The sequence below is a fragment of the Sorex fumeus genome, unplaced genomic scaffold (genome assembly GCF_029834395.1).
Source record: "Sorex fumeus unplaced genomic scaffold, SorFum_2.1 ptg000030l, whole genome shotgun sequence".
NCBI lineage: Eukaryota > Metazoa > Chordata > Mammalia > Eulipotyphla > Soricidae > Sorex > Sorex fumeus.
In genome coordinates, this window is record NW_026606087.1 from 8,284,491 (window position 1) to 8,305,418 (window position 20,928).

Below are 20,928 nucleotides of genomic sequence, written 5' to 3' on the forward strand. Positions count from 1 at the left end.
AGTAGATTTTTCCTCCTTATCCTAAAAGACAGTTGCTAACAACTGTCTTTGTGGTGGATTGATTTAGCCCTGCTAACAATCTTAGATTTCTAGCCTCTAGAACCATAAGACAACAAATGTCTGTTGTTTAAATTGCCCAACCTATGTAACCTATGTAACATCTCACCCCTAGCAAACTAAGAGAGTTAGCATAAAGGTTATAGTAGCAAAAAGTCTGACAGTACAGTTGCCTGAGGGAATATGGAAAAATAGAAAGAGGGGTCAGTGGGATAGTACAACAGATAAGGCGCTTCCCTTGACACAACCCACCCAGAGTCAGTCTCTAGCACTACATCTGTGTCCTGCCTGAGTGATTCCTGAGCACTGGCAGGCATAAACATAAACAAAATAAATTTAAAAAATAGAATAGCTAATGAAAAGTGGAAAAGATACTGAATGATTGTGAATCTGAGTAGGGAAATTTCCAGTCAGAATGTTGAAACAACCGGCTGACTTCCATTTGCCTAAAATAAAATATAAGAAGATAGTTGAGGGGCTGGAGCCATAGCACAGTGGGTCGGGTATTTGCCTTGCACACGGCTGACCCGGGTTCGATTCCCAGCATCCCATATGGTCCCCTGAGCACTGCCAGGAGTAATTCCTGAGTGCATTGCCAGGTGTGACCCAAAAAGGAAAAAAATATATAGTTGAACCAAAGAAGGAATCATTCCATTTTCAAGAATTTAAAGGGATTATAAAGGAACCAAGATTTTCTGGATTCAAAATAAAAACTACTTTTTTCCTTTATGTGTGTGTGTGTGTGTGTGTGCATGCACACACACGCGCATACATGTGCATGTGTGTGTGTGCGTGTGTTTGGTACCAACATTTTTTTTATGTTTGAAATTTTATTTAAATGTCATGATTTACAAAGTTTTCATAATAAAGTCATTTCAGGATCTAATGTTGCAACAGTAATCCCACCACCAGTGTGACCTTCCCTCCACCAATGTCCCCAGGTTCCCAAGCCCCAACCCCCCCAGCCGGCCTCCTCCGCAGGCACAAAATAATTTACTTTACATTGTGAGTCACAACAAAACAGCAGACAGAATTATCAAAAATAGCTCAGTAAAAGAATACTTGTGAAAAATTTTATCTCATAATGGTGTTATTAAAGCTATTGTTTGAGACTTAACTGAGCTGTTTGGTGCTAATTGAGCCTTCTGTGCTATTGTTTTGATTTATTGAGTTTAGTGTACTTCTACTCAACTTTCCTACTTAATTTTTTGTGCTCTAACTGGACTGTCATACAGTACCTCCAATTTATTTTTATTTTGTAACTGGTTTTGTTTTGTTTTGTTTTGTTTGGGGACCACACCCAGCAATGCTAAAGGGTTACTATAGGCTCTGCACTCAGGAATTATCCAGGCAGTGCTCAAGGAACCAGATGGGATGCCAGGAATTGAACCTGGATTAGTCATCTGCAAGGCAAGCATCCTACCCTCTGTGCTATTGCTCTTGCCTCTATGTATTTTTAATTTTTAAAAAGTAAATTTTTTATTAAAACTGTGTCTTTGGGATGGAATGATAGTCAGCAGGTAGGGAAATTGTCTTGCATACAACAAACCTGAGTTCAATTTCCAGCACCCCATATGGTCCCCAAGCCCCACTAGAATTGGAATTGATCTCTGAATGCAGAGCCAGGAGCAAGCCCTGAGCACAGCCCAGTGTAAGGGGAACAAACAGATAAGAAAAACAAAGCAAAAAAAAAAAACACTATTTCTTCTTTTTTTCTTTAAAATTTTACTTTTATAAAGTTGTTCACGATGATTTATTACTTTCAATATTCCAACACCAAGCCCATTATACCTTCCCACCACCATTATTTCCAATTTTTCCAATCTCCACTTGAGCCTGCCTCAATAGCAGACCCTAAATAATTTATTCGGGTAGGGCATTTGCCTTGCACGTGGCCGACCGGGGTTCAATTCCTCCACACCTCTGTAAGAGCCCGGCAAGCTTCCGAGAGTATCCTACCAGCACGGCAAAGCCTGGCAAGCTACCCATGACGTATTCAATATGCCAAAAGCAGTAACAAGTCTCACGATTTGTTGTGAGACATTACTGGTGCCACTCGAGCAAATCGATGAACAATGAGAGGAGAGTGCTACAGTGCTACAGTGCTTGTTATAAATAATTTGCTAAAAATTATCCCAATATTTGCTACTACCACCAAGATCTGCACCTGCGGCGGCTCCACCCGGGCCCACGCCCTAGGCTTCAAGGCTCACCGCAGGGGCCCTCCTACTCGTCGCGGCTTAGCGACCCCGGGATTCGTTCTGGGGCGTGGACCCCATACTTCGAGGCGCTCTCGTCCCCCTCTCATGCGTCACCGACTGCCAGCGACAGCCGGGTATGGGTCCGAGGCTCCAGCGCCATCCATTTTCAGGGCTAGTTGATTTGGGGCCTGCTCAAGGCAATTGACGAATAACAGGATGGCCGTGATCCCCAAAAAATATTTTCTTAGAAGAAAGTGTGTGCAGATTGTTCACACACCTTGGAGCCACTAAGCCCTTGTGTAAGAGATTACTATTTCCTATAGATACATCCTTTCTGGGTCGGAGCAATAGCATAGTGGTTAGGGCATTTGGCTTGCATTCAGCTGACCCGGGTTCGATTCCTCAGCCCCTCTTGGAGAGCCCGGCAAGCTACCGAGAGTATTCTGCCTGCACGGCAAAGCCTGGCAAGCTACCCGTGATATATCCGATATGCCAAAAACAGTAACAACAAGTCTCACAATGGAGATGTTACTGGTGCCCGCTCGAGCAAATCTATGAACAACACAAGGACAGTGACAGTGACAGTGACAGTGACATCCTTTCCAGGTGGGGGATGCTGCTCAGCTGCAGAGCTCGTGCCTTATTTATGTGAAATCCCAGGCTCAAACCTTGAATTTCTACTGCAGAAATAAAGAAATGAGCTAAGTTACTGTTCCTCATACAAAGGGCACTATCCTCCCATTGTTCATCGATTTACTCGAGCGAGCCCAGTAACGTCTCCATTGTGAGACGTTGGTTTGTGAGACACGGTGAGACATTGTTACTGTGCTTGACATATCGAGTACATCACGGGTAACTTGCCAGGCTTTGCCATGAGGGCGAGATACTCACAGCAGCTTGCCAGGCTCTCCGAGAGGGGCGGAAGAATCGAACTCGAGGTTGACTGGGTCTGCCGCATGCAAGGCAAACGCTCTATCCACTGTGCTATCGCTACAGCCCATACAAAGGGCAAGAGACAAATTTCTCTCCCATGACTCTGAGATAGATTTTGGTAATTTGATTTGTCTTTTATTATGTGTTCAACAGAATATGGTATTTGTGATCACTTGGAACTTCAAAGGCCAATTCATAGGAAGGCTTACAAGTTCAATCTGGAGGGACTGGATCAATAGTACAACAAGTAGGGTAGAGTGTTTGCCTTGCATGTTGCCCCCCCCCCCCCCCCACGATTCAATCCCTGGATTTCCATATGTTCCATATGGTTCCCCAAGCACTGCCAAGAGCGTTTCCTGAGTGCAGAGCCAGAAATAACCCCCAAGCATTGCCGGGTACGGCCCAAAAACAAACTAAAAAAAAAAAAGTTCCATCTGGGTTCCTTGGAATTCTGTTGGGTTATGTCGTCTTGTTTTTGTTTGTTTTGGTTTGGTTTGGGAATCACACCCAGCAGTGCTCAGAGCTTACTCTTGGCTCACAGTGAGGGATCACTGCTAGAGGGACTCTGGAGACCATATGGGGCGCTGTCATTCAACCCCCAGGGGCTGCACAGGAGGCAAGCACTTTACCTGGTGTAATGTCTCTCCAGACCCTGGAATCACAATCACAATCACAACCATCCTGTTATTCGTCGATTGCCTCGAGCAGGCCCCAGTAACGTCTCCTTCGTCCTAGCCCTGAGATTTTTTTAAAAAGTGCCATATTCAAGGCTTTTTCAGAGTTAGGAGAATGAGACCCTTCATTGTTACTGGTATTTGGCATATTGGGTACGCCACGGGGAGTTTGCCAGACTCTGCCTTGTGGGCAGGTTACATTCGGTAGCCTGCCAGTTTGACCCTGGAATATGCTTTTTTTTTTATTTCTATTTATTTATTTATTTATTTATTTATTTTGCTTTTTGGGTCACACCCGGCAATGCACAGGGGTTATTCCTGGCTCTGCACTCAGGAATTACTCCTGGCGGTGCTCGGGGAATGCTGGGAATTGAACCTGGGTCGGCTGCGTGCAAGGGAAATGCCCTACCAGCTGTGCCATCGATCCAGCCCCAGGATATGCTTTCTTGAAGCATGCTGCCATTCTGTGAGAAGCTTACATGATAGGGAAATGGACTGAAAAGATAGTAGAAGAGGTAAAGAGCTTGCCTTGCACGTGGAATCCCAGCTTCTATGTCCAGTAGTGCATATGGTTTTCTCAAACATTGTCAGGGAGAGATCCCTCAGCTTAGAGCCAGAAGTAAGCCCTGAGCACAGCCAGAAGTGGGGGGGGGGGGGGAAACAACTAAGTAATTGATTAACCATAATTAAATTACAGAAAAAGATCACGTGGAGAAATAGGAAAAATTAACTACAAGGAAAGAACACTTGAAGAAATAGGGGAAGGAAAAAAAAAAAAGACCCTAACTTTTTCAACCATACTAGCCCAAGCATCAGATGTCTGGGTGAAGGAACCATCTTAGATATTTAGTAACAGCCACACTACCTGGAGAAGAACCAAAGTCCTAGTCACATGACCCCTGCGAGCTCTCGGAGCCATACCCACCTATTTACACCAACCCAGCAGGGGCCCTGCAGTTAAGAAGTAAAGACAAGCCATCCTTTCAGTGCCCTGTCCAGGATTCTGACCACTGAATCAACATAATAAATTTTTTATTTTCAGTCTTGGGTATTGAATCCAGACACACACACACACACACACACACACACACACACACACACACACACGGCAAATGTTCTTCCCTTAATTTCCAACCCTGGCACCCAAATGGTTATTGTCTCATGCCACTAAGTCAGAGTGGGTTGTTAGGTAATAGTCATAACTAGCAGTGATAAGATAATGTTCCGAGATAATGTCCCCTTCCCTGATCCACCAAAGAAGATTCTGTCTTGATTAACTAATGAAGTGTTGCTTTCTCGCTCTTGCTTTCCAAGGAGAGTCCTACCTCCCAGACCAGTTTGTCAGCTATTTTTGTAAAGGTGGTTTGGAATAGAGGAAGAAGAAAAGGAGACCATGGTGGAGTTTTGGCAGTTAACTGAGTAAAAAAAAAAAGGAACTTTAGTAAGTGATCACAGTAGGTAGGAAACTGGGAAATAGTGGGTGGTTGGCGGGGGCGTAGAGGGGGAAGGCTCAGAGAGGACTCACAGGAAACTAGATAGCTCCATCATGTTAGAAAGACTCAGATAAAGGATTTGGAGTCCTTTTAATTAGTGCTGGATGGCTGAACTCTGGTCTTTCATTCAAAACTAGCTTAATCATGGTTCCCTACCATCCTATCTTTTCCTTTTCAGAGGAATAATGAGAACTGAAATAGAAGTCCATACAGGTAACCCACTGCTCTGTAGAGAAGAGGGAACTTCTCAAACAAAGGTGATAATGAATGAGTCCTAAAGGAAGAGCTGCGGTTAACGGGGCAAAAAAAGTGAGACAAGATAGCTAAAAGGAGCATGATGGGCCAAGAAACCCAACTGAGGGCCAGTGAGACAGGCCTACAGAGAACTCTAGGGAGAGGGCAACGTTGAGAGGAGAAACAGCAGAAGTCCGCATCTGAGACCAGGAGCCGCAGCCAGGCAGTTAGCTCTGCAGACTCTTATCTCCCTCAAAAGCCTGAAATACCCTGCAATCAGTGGGCACAATCAGATGACAAGAAGCAGAAACGCCGAATGACTGACGGCTAGAAGTCGGCAGATATGGGCTTGATGTCCCGGCCTTGACTGCTTGCCTCAGCAGCAGATAATAGCATCTTCGTCCTGGCATTACCCACAGCTCTCAGGGAGGAGAAGAGCCTTCAGGTAGGCGCTCTTGGAATTTTCCTAAACCAGCCAGCCCAGAGAGCTAGGATAACCTCAGACTGCAGCTCAGACTGCAGGGTCTGCTCCACAGTCCTGGAGCTAGGTGAAACTGTGGCCTACTAAAGTCACAGAAACATTGGCCCCTTTTACCTCAGAGGCCTGTGAGGAACAATTAAGATAGCAAGTGTGAAAACACCCCTATAATTGCAAAAGCCCACCCAAGTGGGTGTGTTAATGACAACAAACAGGAGAGTAATAATAACTGGGTTCTGACACAGCGAGGACAAAAGTCTCAGGCCTGAGGGTAGGGCGTTTTGCTCTAGAAGCAAAAAAGCAACAGCATCTGATCCTTTAATTATAAGAATTGTGGGCAAGGCTAATTCAAAAAGTTTTTCAAATAGCATGCTGAGTCTGGGGTTTCAGAGGAAATCCTGATTTAAGGATCCTTCACTGAGATCAAGGCCAAAGCAACTGCCCCATTGAGTTCATGGTCATTGGCGTCAGCCTGACCCACTGAGGACAGGATGAGAACAGCCTGTAGAAGATTCTCAAAGGTGGACACTGAGTCTTGAGAATTAGTAAAAGTTCACAAATAGGTATTTAAAAAGGGGAAGGGGGCTTACCCGAAGGAGCAGTCAAAAAACAAATGGGTTAGGAGATGACTCAGTGACTCAAGTGCCCACCTTGGTGTGGAGACAAAGGAATCCTCAGGGCTGGAGCGACAACACAGCAGGTAGGGTGTTCAGTTCCCAGCATCCCATATGGTCCCCCGAGCACCGCCAGGAGTAATTCCTGAGTGCATAAGCCAGGAGTAAGCCCTGTGCATCGCCAGGTGTGACTCAGGAAAAAAAAAAAAGGAATCCTCAGCCACTGCTGGTAGCAATGTCACCTGGTCCAACCTCTCTGAAAAACAATATGAGTATGCAATACAGGTACTGACCGGTTATTGTGTATGTCCCTTTACCTACTTTCAGCATTCAGTTCTTTTCCAGAGTGACCGTTACCAACTAACATTGTCATAGTGGTCCCTTCTCTTCTCTATCCTAACTGCCTGCCTTCCCCTCACCCTTCCTCTTGTGGCAAGCATCCATCCATGAAAGGAAAGAGGGAGTGGGGAGAGAGAGATAGAGGAAAGAGAGAGAAGAAAAGTGCCTACGTAGATAGAGGCAGGCTGAGGTGATGAGTGGGAGTGGCAGGAGGGAAACTGGGGACATTTGTGGTGGGAACTGTACAGTGGTTAAGGGCTGGATGTTGGGACATTGTATGACTGAAACCCTATCATGAACAACTTTGTAACTGTGTATCTATCTCACATGATTCAATTTTTAAAAACACCCAATATGGAGATTTCTCCAAAAAGTAAGGACGGAGCTCCTGTTTGGTTCTCCTCTAGAAATCTCCCTCCAAAACATAAAAACATGAATTCGAAAAGACAGATGTACAATCTATGTTCACGGTAGCTCTTAGTACAATGGCTTAGATAGGAGAGCAAACCGGATGTCCAACAGCTTTATCTAGATGACTAAAGAAGTTGTGATAGGGGCTGGAACGATAGCACAGCGGGTAGGGCGTTTGCCTTGTACGCAGCCGACCTGGGTTTGATTCCCAGCAACCCATATGGTCCCCTGAGCACTGCCAGGAGTAACTCCTGAGTGCAGAGTCAGGAGTAACCCCTGTGCATCGCCGGGTATGACCCAAAAAGAAAAAAAAAAGTTGTGATACATGTGGAATGGATTACTACACAACCAATAAAAAAAAATAATAAAATCTTGCAGCAACTTAAACAGAATTGGAAGGTATCACGTTGAGCAAAAAAACCCAGAGGCTTACATTGTATAGATACAGACCTACCCAGTGTGCTCCACAGTATGCTCTAAAAACCATAGTAGTGGGACTGGAGCGATAGCACAGCGGGTGGGGTGTTTTCCTTGTATGCGGCTGACACAGGTTTGATCCCCGGAATCCCATATGGTCCCCCAGCACGGCCAGAAGTAATTCCTGAGTGAAGAGCCAGGAGTAAGCCCTGAGCATCGCTTGGTGTGACCCCAAAAGCAAAAAAATTAAAAAAATAAAAAATAAATGAAAAGCACAGTGGTCAGTCAACAAATAATAGGGAGAGGGATGGAAGAGGAGGAAGGTTGGGCATGAGGTGCATAGGGCGTGGGGGAGGGCCAAAGCTACTTCAGTGCTGGGGTGTGCAGTACCTAGGCACATCCATGGTTTCAATCCCTGGTGCCTCTGCATTCGCCAAGCCAGATCCTGGCAGCTCTGCTCTCCGAGATCTCTGGCAACGCAGCTGACTTTGTTTCATTGCAGTCAGGTGAGGAGTGAGCACCCCAACTAAAGAGTGGCACCCCTCACAAGCACACAATCAAATGTGCATGACCAAGTGCATGTGAGGAGGGGAGTGGAGAGAGGAGAGATAAAATTAAATTAGGTGAAGCAAAAAAACATGTGGAAGGGGCTGGAGCGATAGCACAGAGGGTAGTGAGTTTGCCTTGCACATGGCTGACCCGGGTTCAATTCCCAGCATCCCCTATGGTCCCCCAAGCACCTCCAGGAGTAATTCCTGAGTGCGGAGCCAGGAGTAGCTCCTGAGCATTGCTGGGTGTGACCCCCCAAAAAAATACCCATGTGGGAGACAAGGGAGGAGGGAGAGTGCAGAACAGGATTTGGGGATGTGTTCATGTGATTTCTGATAGATGTATGCTCTTGACCCTAGTACCTGGCACCATGCTCCTAAATTTACTAGGTAAGGAGATTCCTCTTGTTACGTTAATGAGGTCATTTGGGAAAGTACATAGGAGTGGGGCTGATTGACAAGAAACTAACCAGGTGATTAGAAGAGAGCGGGGATGGGTAGAGTCCAAACACTGATGGCAGGGCTGGAGAAAAAGGGGCTGAGACCTGCACTAGGGCAGCTTGGGCCTCCCAGCCCCCATGGGAGCGATCCCCTCAGGGCCAGCACAGAACCACAGGCAGCCCCAGGAGCACTGCTGAGAATGGTTCCCAAATATGAATGGCACGCATGACAATAAATTGTATGCAATTTCGTAAAAAATTCAGAACAAGATTCCAAGCACTAACATTCCAGTCCGAATGTATTCACTTGCTGGGCCCCAAACACCATGTGTGTAGAAGTCCTTTCACTGGAGACCACACCCTGTGGCTCTCTTCATCTGACTGTTGACTCTGGTCTTTTAATATATTCTGTACCCATGGAGTTGAGTAAACTGGTTTTAAATTCTATGGGGTTGGGGTAGAGATCTTTGAGTACAGGAATAAGGAATCCAGGAATAAGCCCTGAGCACTGCCAGGTGTGGCCCCTCCAAAAACCAAAATAAATCTTAAAAATTAGAGTGTTGACCCTAAACCTTAATAGATCACCATGATCCAGGTTGCTGGCTTCTCTGCTAACTCTGAAATTGCATTTCATCACCTGGGCTGAGGTGGAGAGACTGCCACTTCCACTCTCTAGGGCTGATGCATGGACCGTGCCAAGGCCCTAAAGGCATGTGACTGGGTGGTTCTTGGCCTGGGAAGTCCCCTTTGGTCTGGCGGAGAGTACAGTGGCTGGTGACATGTTCTCTGGACTCTGACCTTTCTTTCCCAGCAAAATTGGACACTGGTGGAGACTGCTGGTGGCACAGGTGTCTTTCCTGAGTGTGTGTTTCATGCCACAATTCAACTTGTTCTCATCTGAGGGCCGAGAGAATTCCTTGAAAGTGAGTCTCTGCACTACTTCCAGCTTCTTTTGAGTCTACAGGGCTTCTGTGCGTGCAGAGGGAGAGTCTTGCTAATTTCCAGGGTAATGAGTGATAGATCAATCGATCAAATCTACATGCCTAACAAACAAAACTTAGAAAGAAAAAAAATGTCTTAAACTACATTTTGTTTCCTTTTGTTTTGAGGCCACACGCAGTGATACTCAGGGGTTACTTCTGGCTCTACACTCAGGAATTACCCCAGGCTGTGTTCAGGGAACCATACGGGATGGGGGGAGGGGTTTGTGTGTGTGTGGGGGGGGGGGGGGGTATTGAATCCAGGTTGGGCGCATCAAGGCAAGCGCCCTACCGGCTGTACTATCACTCTGACCCTTAAGTCACATTTTTGTATTTGAATCTGGATTCCACACTATTTCTTTTGGAAGAAAATAACAGAAAACCCTGACTCAGAGAAGCTGATAGGGAAGGAAGCAGATAAGCTCACAGGGCTGAGGTGGGGGTAGTGAGGGGTGGGAGTGTCTGGCTCCAGCCCTACTTCACAAGTTATTCTCTGAGTATCAGCGGCACCCACAGATCTGTACTCTCTCATTGGCCATTGGCTGGTGTTATGTCCCATGCCCGTTCTTGAACCAATCCTTGGCAAGCAGGATGGGCTTTCACTAATTATCTGTTGGGGAAGCAGTCACGGTGATCATTAGGTAAACTTAATGGAATTCTCTTAAATAGTCCAATTATAATCATAAATCCAATAAAAATTATTGAACATTTCAAATATTTTAATATGCCAAATAGCAGACAGAAGAGCAAACCAATAAAAGAATCAGAAAGGCTGGAACTATGTTTACATCAAATTTTAACCCCCCCCCCCACACACACACACATGCACACAGGAATGCACACACGCCCCTTTCCATCTGTGCTGGAGGCAATGAAGACCAAGGCTTGCCAAATGTGTGTCTGTGGCGTGTGCATACAGGGCTCACTCTTGGACATGCCTATTTCATTGTGGCCCCTGAACAATTTGGTCCAGGGATCCCTAGGTGAGTGCTCACACATGCGCTCCCTCGGGCTCTGCTCCTGCTGAGGTTGTTCATGCATCTGTAGTTTCTGTGCTCATAAAGGGCCATCTGACACACCTCTGCCTTTCCTAGGGAATTTCCTGAAACCATGCCATGCTTCCTAGCATTTTATTACTGGCTGTGCTGTCTTTTTTGTGTTTCTATTGACTGCTCCACTTTTTTGGAATGCCTGGAAATATAAATGTCTTATATATCAGACCTTCGTTTACTTTCTTACTTTTTTCTACCTTGCTTTCATCTCTTCTTTCTCTCTTTCCTTCCTCAGATAAGCATTGAGCATCTTTTTTTGTATTAGACATTGTGCTGGATACAAAAAAGCTAATGGGAGCTAACAAAGTAGATGCAGCCAGCGTCTTCTCACCGACTGGGGCTGGGTGGACGTCTTGTCTTTTCTTTGAGATTTGAGCACATTTTGGAGCTGCAATAGCTCAGAGGTAGAATACTAGCCTTGCATGCATGAACCCTGGATTATAGCAGCCCTGGCACCACACACACACACACACACACACACACACACACACACACACACATACACACACATTTAATATCTATCCTTATGGCCAATGTCAGTAATATAACCAATATTGTTAACTATACTATATTTACACTATATTTATACTATATTTAACTATAGCATAGTTATTATGCTATATTTAATGCTGTCCTTTACCTCTCCACAATTTATTAATCTTATTTATCTAAAATTTTGCACTTCTGATGAATAGTGATAGCACAATGGCAGGGAGTTTGCCTTGCGCACAGCCAGCCCGGCCAAGCCGGGTTCAATTCCTCCACCCCTCTTGGAGAGCCCGGCAAGCTACCGAGAGTATCTCGCCCACGTGGCAAAGCCTGGCAAGCTACCCGTGACGTATTCAATATGCCAAACACAGTAACAACAGTCTCAAAATGGAGATGTTACTGGGCCCGCTCGAGCGAATCAAATCAATGAACAATGGGAGGACAGTGTTTGTTTTTGTTTTTTGTTTGTTGATGAATAGCACCCTGTCTCCCCTGTCTCCAGCCTGTAGCAACCTTTGTTCTCCTCTCTGCTTCTATGACTTTGACCGTGTTCACTTTGTTTCATATGTGAGATTATGCATTAGCCTTTCTGGCTTATTTTGCTCAGCATAATCTTCTCCAGGTTCATCTGTGTTGTCATACATGTGAAAAATTTCCCTCTTTGTAAAGACTGGCTAATACTGGGGGAAAGAGGGAAACTTGGGACATTGGTGGAGGGAAGTGGACACTAGTAAGGGGATTGCTGTTGGAACTCAATGATGAGTAACTTTGTAATTCATGATGACCCAAGGAAAAGCAAATTTTTTAAAAGACTTAATAATGTTAATTGTGTAACTACACACATTCTTTTTTAGCGCTGGAGCGATAGCACAGTGGGTAGGGCGTTTGCCTTGCACGCAGCCAACATGGCTGACGCGAGTTCGATTCCTCTGCCCCTCTCGGAGAGCCCGGCAAGCTACCGAGAGTATCTCGCCCGCACGGCAGAGCCTGGCAAGCTCCCCGTGACGTATTCGATATGCCAAACACAGTAACAACAAAGTCTCCAATGGAGACGTTACTGGGCCTGCTCGAGCAAATCGATCAACAACGAAGGGACAGTGATTATTTATTTGTTAATGAATCACCATGAGGTACAGTTACAGACTTACAAACTTTCGTGCTTATGTTTCAGTCATACAATGATCCAATACCCATCCCTCCACCAGTGCCTATTCTCTACCACCAATGTTCCTGTACCACCCCCACTCCATTCCCCGCCCCCACCCTATCCTCCCATCCCCCTCCCCACCACCGCTTCTGTGGCAGGCGCATTCCCTTTTACTCTCTCTCTCTCTTTTAGGGTGTTGTGGTCTGCAATACTGGTATTAAGTAGCCATCATGCTCGGTCTATAGTCTACCTTCAGCACACATCTATTCCGAACAGACCCTCCAAGCACCCTTTACTTGGTGGTCCCTTCTCTATCTGAGCTGCCTTTTCCCCCAGCATGTGAGGCCAGCTTCCAAGCTGTGGAGTGCAGTCATTCTATGTCTGTCCCTCTCTTTCTGACTCATTTCACCTAGCATGATACTCTCCATGTCGATCAACTTACATGCAAATTTCATGACTTCATCTTTTCTAACAGCTGTATAGTATTCCACTGTACTACACACATTTTCTACTTCCACTGGACATTTAGGTTGTTTCCACTCCTTAGCCAATGCGGTGATGCGATGAACATGGGAGAACAGACAGCTCTGAGATAATTATTCCAATTCCTCCGGATCTGTGCCCAGTGTGACTGCTGCCTCGGAAGATTGTGCTGCTGTTTTCTGGTTGGTTTGTTTGTTTCAGGATCCCCTTTGCCTCAGCAGTTTGAACACTGGTTTCCATAGTGGGTGTCCTCCCGTTGTTCATCGATTTGTTCAAGCGGGCCCAGTAACGTCTTCATTTTGAGGCTTGTTGTTATTGTGTTTGGCATATCGAATACTTCATGGCTAGCTCGCCAGGCTTTGCCATGCAGGTGAGACTCTCAGTAGCTTGCCGGGCTCTCCGAGAGGGGCAGAGGAATTGAACCCGGCTGAGCCGGGCTGGCTGCATGCAAGGCAAACGCCCTACCGCTGTGCTATCACTCCAGCCATAGTGGGTGTAAAGGTAAAGGTAAAGGTAAAGGCCCTCCCGTTGATCGTCGATTTGCTCGAGCAGGCCCAGTAACGTCTCCATTGGAGACTTTGTTGTTACTGTGTCTGGCATATCGAATACTCTCGGTAGCTTGCCGGGCTCTCCGAGAGGGGTGGAGGAATCGAACTCGGGTCAGCCATGTTGGCCGCGTGCAAGGCGAACGCCCTACCGCTGTGCTATCGCTCCAGCCTGGATTCCTCCGCCCCTCTCGGAGAGCCCGGCAAGCTACCGAGAGTATCTCGCCCGCACGGCAGAGCCTGGCAAGACCCCCGTGACATATTCGATATGCCAGACACAGTAACACAGTAACAACAAGTAACAACAAGTCTCACAATGGAGACGTTACTGGGCCCGCTCGAGCAAAATCGACCAACAACGGGAGGGCCTTTACCTTTATAGTGGGTGTAAACAGAAAAAAAAGATACCTGATGCCACTATCAGCCAGAGACGGTGCCAGCGAGAGATGAGCTCTTCTCCACTCCTCTTGCTGTCTGTCAGCTTCCCCTGTGCCACGTGAGGCCCAAGTTGCTGTATCCTTGTAGAACACAGAGAGGGGCAGGAGGAAGAGGCTATTGATTCAGCTGGAAGCTGACTTGCATGCAGGTCACCAGGATTTCTCCTATTTAACCAGGATTCCCCTGTTGAGTTCAGTTGATTTGCAATAGCATTCATAAAACAATTTTAGTACTATTTTTTTTGGGGGGGTGGAAGGTGGGGTTTGGACCACGGTGCTCAGGGCTCAGGACTTAATACTGGCTCTGCACTCGGGGATCACACCTGGTGATGTTTGGGAACCCATATGGGATACCAGGGATCGAGCCCCAGAGTGCGGATGTGTGCAAGGCAAGATCTTTCCCACTACACTATCTCTCTGGCCACTTAAATGAGACCTTTTCTTTTTTTTTTTTTTTCCTTTTTGGGTCACACCCGGCGATGCACAGGGGTTACTTCTGGCTTTGCACTCAGGAATTACTCCTGGCGGTGCTCAGGGGACCATATAGGATACTGGGAATTGAATTCCGGTTGGTCACATGCAAGGCAAACATCCTACCCACTGTGCTATCGCTCCAGTCCCGAGATCTTTTCTTGTGGGTAGAGCCATACCTGGCAGCACTCAGGGCTTACTCCTGGCTCTTGCTCAAAGATCAATCATGGTGGCCTCTCAGTATCTGTATTGCAAACCATGATGCCCCAAAGTAGAGAAAGAGTAAGAAGGAAGGTGCCTGTCACAGAGGCAGGGAGTGGGGTGGGTGGGGGTGGAGGGAGGGATAATGGGGACATTGGTGGTGGAAAATGTGCACCAGTGGAGGGAAGGGTGTTCAATCATTATATGACTGAAACTCAGTCATGAACGATTTGTAGCTGTATCTCACAGTGACTCAATAAAAAAATAAATAAATATTTTTAAAAAATCAATCATGGCACTGCTCAGAAGACCACGTGTAGTGATGGGGATTGAACTGAGGCTGACCATCCACGGCAAGTCCCTTACCCACCAAACTATCTCTCCAGCCCCCAACAGTCCAATTTAAAAATATAAAAGCAAAACACTGTGTAAGCCAAGAGAACATGTCTACAGGCAGTCAGGGTTCATGGGCTACCTCTCGGCAACTTGGGACCTTAAGCTTCGAGCTTGTCCATAGAGGTTGTGTGTGAAAGCTGAGACCTGGGCCCTGTGATGCCAGGCAGGGCAAACCTTTCCCTTACAAGGGAGCTTCTTGGACATTTTGATTCTAGACCCCATAGATAAAAAGACGAGATTTATAGTAACAGCCCTGCAAGATTAGCTACAATATGCACCCATAGGTGAATGAAGAGGTTTAAAGTCACCTGCTAAGACAATGGAGAGAGGAGCCAGAGAGATAGTACAGCGGGTAGGGTTCTTGCTTGCACACAGCAACCCTGATTTAATTCGCAGCATCCCCTATGGTTCCTCAAGCCTGGCAGGAGCGATCCATGAGTGCAGAGTCAGGAGTTAGTCCTGAGCACCACCAGGTGCTCCAGCACCAAAACCCCCCAAATAAACAAAAAATTAAAAATAAAGTATTGAAGGCAAAGACAAGTTACATATTAGTGCTTAGCCACTGAGATTATTAGTCCTATTAAACTCCTTTTCTGTGTTCTATAAATTTTGTTTTGTTTCATTTTGATGCTATATCTAATAATGGTCAGGGGTTACTCCTGGTTCTACACTCAGGAATTACTCCTGACTGTGCTCAGGGGACTATATAGGATGCTGGAGGTCAAACTTGGGTATGTGTAAAACAAGCACCCTAACCACTGTACTATCATTCTGACCTCTGTGTTCCTAAATTTATTGTAGTGTGGGAGTACACCCCCAGCAGTGCTCAGGGCTATTCTGGCTCTATACTCAGGAGCAACCCCTAGTAATGAACCCCAGGGATCATGCAGTACCAGGAACTAAATCAGGGACTGTAGCAGACTAGGCTATAACTTTAAACCTTCTACTATTTCTTCAGTCCCAGTTTAAAACTTTAAACACAGGGGGCTGGAGCAATAGCACAGTGAGTAGGGCGTTTGCCTTGCATGCGACTGACCCAGGTTCCATTCCCAGCATCCCATATGGTCCCCTGAGCACTGCCAGGGGCAATTCCTGAGTGCAGAGTCAGGAGTAAATAACCCCTGTGCATCGCTGGGTGTGACCCAAAAAGCAAAAAAAAAAAAAAAAAAAAAAAAAAAAACCCAATCTTTAAACACAGAGAAAATATAAAGTCTTTGCTAGGCTTTATGAAATTAGGGTCAACTATCTCCTTGCATCTGAAAAACTATGAGATAGGGGCTGGAGAGATAGCACAGAGGGTAGGGCATTTGCCTTGCACGCAGCCGACCCGAGTTCGATTCCCAGCATCCCATATGGTTCCCAGTGCACTGCTAGGAGTGATTCCTGAGTGCAGAGCCAGGAATAACCCCTGTGCATGGCCAGATGTGACCTAAAAAGCAAAAAAAAAAAACAAACTATGAGATAAAGGGAGACTAAGACTGATGGTGCCATAGGACTTAAGTCTTATTTTTTGTTTGGGGGCCATACCTGGCACAGTGCTCAGGGTTTACTCTTGGCTCTGTGTTCAGGGTCACTCCCAGCACACGTAGGGGATATGGGGTGCCGGAGATCAAAATTGGATCAGCTGCATGAAAGGCAAGCGCCCTTTCTTCTGTATGATCTTTCTGGCCCCAAGACATGTCTAAAGAGCACAGAAGTTTTGTCACAATTCTTGCCCGCAAAGTCCAGCACAGCCCCTAGTCTGCACTGGTCACACAAAAAAATGCTTGCTGATTTCCTGACACTAAAAGTAAACCCAAGGCAAATGAATGCCTCTGACTCATAGAAAACTCGGCTCATTTCCATGGGTCTCTGGGGGGTTGTTTTTTAAAAAAGTGTGCTATGACACACTGTAGCAGGGGGAACTTAGGTTAGATATTAAGAACAATTTCCTGACTCAGATTGTGAAACATAAGAGCAGGTTAGAATGAGGAAGTGCAGCTCTGTCTGTGCAGGACTTGTCTGTCCGGGAACCGTCTGGCTCTGTTGGTGAGAGGCCATCCCGGGGACACAGGAAATTGCTATTTGGTGGTCATTCTTCTCCAGCCTCTTCTTCATTCTCGTCCAGTCTTTTCCACTAGCTGGGGTTGTCATTGTTGCAATGACTGGGAGTCCCATGCTTGGTTGAGGTCCGTGCATGCTTTGGTTGAGGCGTTGTGACACAAGGGGGTCACAGCAGCAATGCCACAGATGACAGTTGGTGACGGGAGGCGGTGCTGGGGGGACCTGTGGCCTCACGCTGCAAGGCAGTGCTCTATCGCTGAGCCATGCCCTCCCTTCTGTGCTCATTCTCCTTCCCTCCTCCTCCTCCGGGCCCTCTGTTAACATTGTTGGTGTGATAATCTGGGATTGCACACACGCTTGCTGGTGGTGCTGGGACATGTAGCTGTGGCAGCACATGTTAGGGGTGACACACATACTCAAAAAAATTCATACTCCAGCTGCAGTGCTCACACCTTGTCTGTTTGTAGTGCTCCCTGGGGTCACTATGGTGCTCACACCTATGCTCAGTAAGGGTGAGTGCTCCTATATGCAATGCTCACGGTGGGTTTCTTCCTGCTCACACACACCTCGCGTGACCCAGGGAATCGTGGACAGCATTGCTGCTGGGATAATCCTGGGTATATGCAGTGGCAAAGAGAGTGCAACTCAAGAAGCAACAGCCTCGTGTCTGAAAGGCACCGAGCCATCTCCAAGTTCCTGAATTCTGTCTTAAGATCTGCCATTTACCAGGCCAGAGATATAATTACAGACTTTAAGAGCCTGATTCCATCCCCGGCACGGCTTTGGTGCCCTGAGCACCAGCAGGAGTGATTCCCTGAGCTCGGTGTGGCAGCAAAACAAACAACAAGAACGAGATTTCTAGAAGGTTACTCTCGCTATTGTTAGTTCCTTTATCTTATCAAATCCTCATGGAAACCCTCTAAGATGAATTAGCCCCACTATACAATACAGGAGGCACTGAACCAATTTGCTTATTTTAAAAATATCCACTTGATATTTCTCTTTTTGCCTTTGTTCTAGGGAGGTGGCCTTTGGGAAAGCACAGAATAAGGCAGAGGTTCCTGGGACGGAGCGATATCTTGAAGGATGAAAGCACATGAGGTTTGCTCTCTGGCGCCAGGTGGGTCCCTGAGCACTGGGAGTGACCCTGCAGGCCAAGCAGGGATGAGCACTGCCAGGTGTGGCCCAAACCCCATCCCCACAAACAACCCCAAAAACAGAAACCCAAGGAATTCCTGAAAGTACAGATCAGTCATCAGATTTGGACCTCCCTCTTGCTCCTTGATGCCTAAGGTTCTAGAAAGGTTCTGGTTTCTGGAAAGAAGCTGAGGCGTGGTCTGAGAGGTGGCATAGCGGGGAACGTGTTCCTTGCCATAATTCTGGTTCCTATCCCTGGCACCACACGTGGACCCCTGAGTATTGCCAATGGTCACCCCTAAGCACAGAGCCAAGAACAATCACCCCTTCACCACCACAAAATAAATAAAGGAACTGGAGCACCACTTCTACAACAGCAGGAAGCCCGGCCCACCGGCCCAGTGGGTATGCTCTACCCGTCTTTGTGGTTGGGTTCATTTCTTCAGGTTTCTTTCTTTCTTTTCTTTTTCTTTCTTTCTTTCTTTCTATTTTTTTCTTTTTGAGGGTGTTTTGTTGTACTTGTCTGTGCTCAGGGCTCATTCCTGGTGGTGCTCGGGGGGCTATATGAGGTGCTGAGGATAGAACTGGGTTTAGCCATGTGCAAGGCCAAGTTCCTGAACCCCTAACTATCTCTCTGGTGGTCCAATTTCCTTCAACTTCCTATCTGAACATGGAGCCTGGAGCCAAGCTGGAGTTTAAGCTTAGCTCTGAAAAGCAGGAAGGAGGGTCCCTGATTACCTCTTGAAATAGTCTATAGGCAGTCCCTGTTCCAGGGTTGGCGGGGATCTGCTATTTGATTGCTTTAGCAATAGACACTCATTCTCTTTTTTCTTCTTCTTCTCAATGGAAAGGTTTGATCGGGAACCACAAATAACCAGGGATTACTCCTGGTTTGGCCATAAGGGATCACTCCTGGAGGTGCCCAGGGTCCATCTGGGGTGCCAGGAATCAAACTCATATAGCTGGCATTCAAGGCAAGCACCCTACCCTCTGTGCCATTGTTCTAGTCCCGGTACTAGTTCTTTTGAGCCATAGGCATTAATGCAGGAAAGGTGATGTAGGTGATTTAGCATATTATACTGGGACTGGAAAGACCCACTTGACTTGAGCCTGTGCTCTCTTGGGTTGCAGGATGGGCACAATATAGGCGTCTGGACCCCCGCTGGGCATTAAGGAACAGAGCAAAACAGGCAAGTTTTTGTCCAAAAGGAAAAAAAGATCCGTCATCACAGATGTTGAACATGGACTCCAGCATCTGAGGAAATTACAGCGGCTGCTGGAAACAATGTTTCAGCTCCTTTACTTCCAGAACAATTGTTGGAGGTGGAAGTGAGAATGAGCAAGGTCCAAGGGCATTGTTAGCCCGTCAGGTGACTCTGAGGGAAAATCTGAGCTGGGGGATCTGCACCACCCAGTCTGGATCAGGGCTGGGCACCTCTAGCTGCGGCTGGTTAGAGGGAACAACTTGTTCATTATCTTCACTTCCTGAACTGTGCGAGTCAGGGCTAATTCATTTCTGGAAGGATATTCCCCATGCTCAGGCCCCACCATGCTCCCCTTTCATGCCACCATCTCTGCTCCACTTGACATCTCATCTTTCTTCCTAACACTGGCTTCCTCTTTGGGACTCAGCGAGGCTGCACAACTCAAGGGGGCAGAATTTCTCCCCCACCACCAATATCTTTCCCTAGGTGCTCTGCCTGGGGCCCTGTGGCAGCATAGCTGTATGTATGGGAAAAGCCTGGGGGCTGGAGTGATATTACAGCCTAAGATAGGGCATTTGCCTTGTATGAGCCAACCCGGGGAACCCTGCCATCCCATATGGTCCCCCAAGCCAGGAGTAATTTCTTTTTTTTTTTTTTCGCTTTTTGGGTCACACCCAGCAATGCTCAGGGGTTACTCCTGGCTCATGCACTCAGGAATTGCTCCTGGCGGTGCTCGGGGGACCATATGGGATGCTGGGAATCGAACCTGTGTAGGCCATGTTGGCTGTGTGCAAGGCAAACACCCTACCCGTTGTGCTATCGCTCCAGCCCCAGGAGTAATTTCTGAGTATAGAGCCAGGACTAACCCCTGAGCATCGCTGGGAATGACCCAAAAATAAATAAAAAAGTGTCTGGACTTTTTTTGGGGGGGGGTGTTGCTCTTTAAGAGGAGAGGCACACCTGGCTGTTCTTGGCAATTACTCATGACTTTACACTCAGGGATAACTCCTGGAAAACTCTGAAAACTATATGGGTTGCCAGGGATCGAACCCAGATTGGCTATATGCAAGGCAGGGGCCCTACCTGCTGCACTATAGCTCAGACCCCCCAGATTCTTTCCATATAGCTATGCCATCACAGGTTCCCAGGCAGAGGACCTGCCCACCCGCAGGGAAGAGGCCAGGGGAACACTGCCCTCTTGAGTTGTGCGGCATTACTGAGCCCCAAAGAGGAAGCCAGTGTTAGGAAGAAAGATTAGATGTCAACTAGAGAAGAGACGGTGGCATGGAAGGAAAGCAGATACATTGGGAGCAGTGATTGCAGGAATGAAGTGGGTTCTTCTGACAGGAGGCTCCCGGCCTGCGTGCCACAATGAACACAAAGATGGTGGCCGCTGGGACAGCTGTGTGCTACTCGCCAGTCTCTGAGCCTAAGTGTGAGGGAGAGTCAACACAGAGTCCTGATGAGGGTCAGACTGATAGTACTGTGGGTAGGATGCTTGCC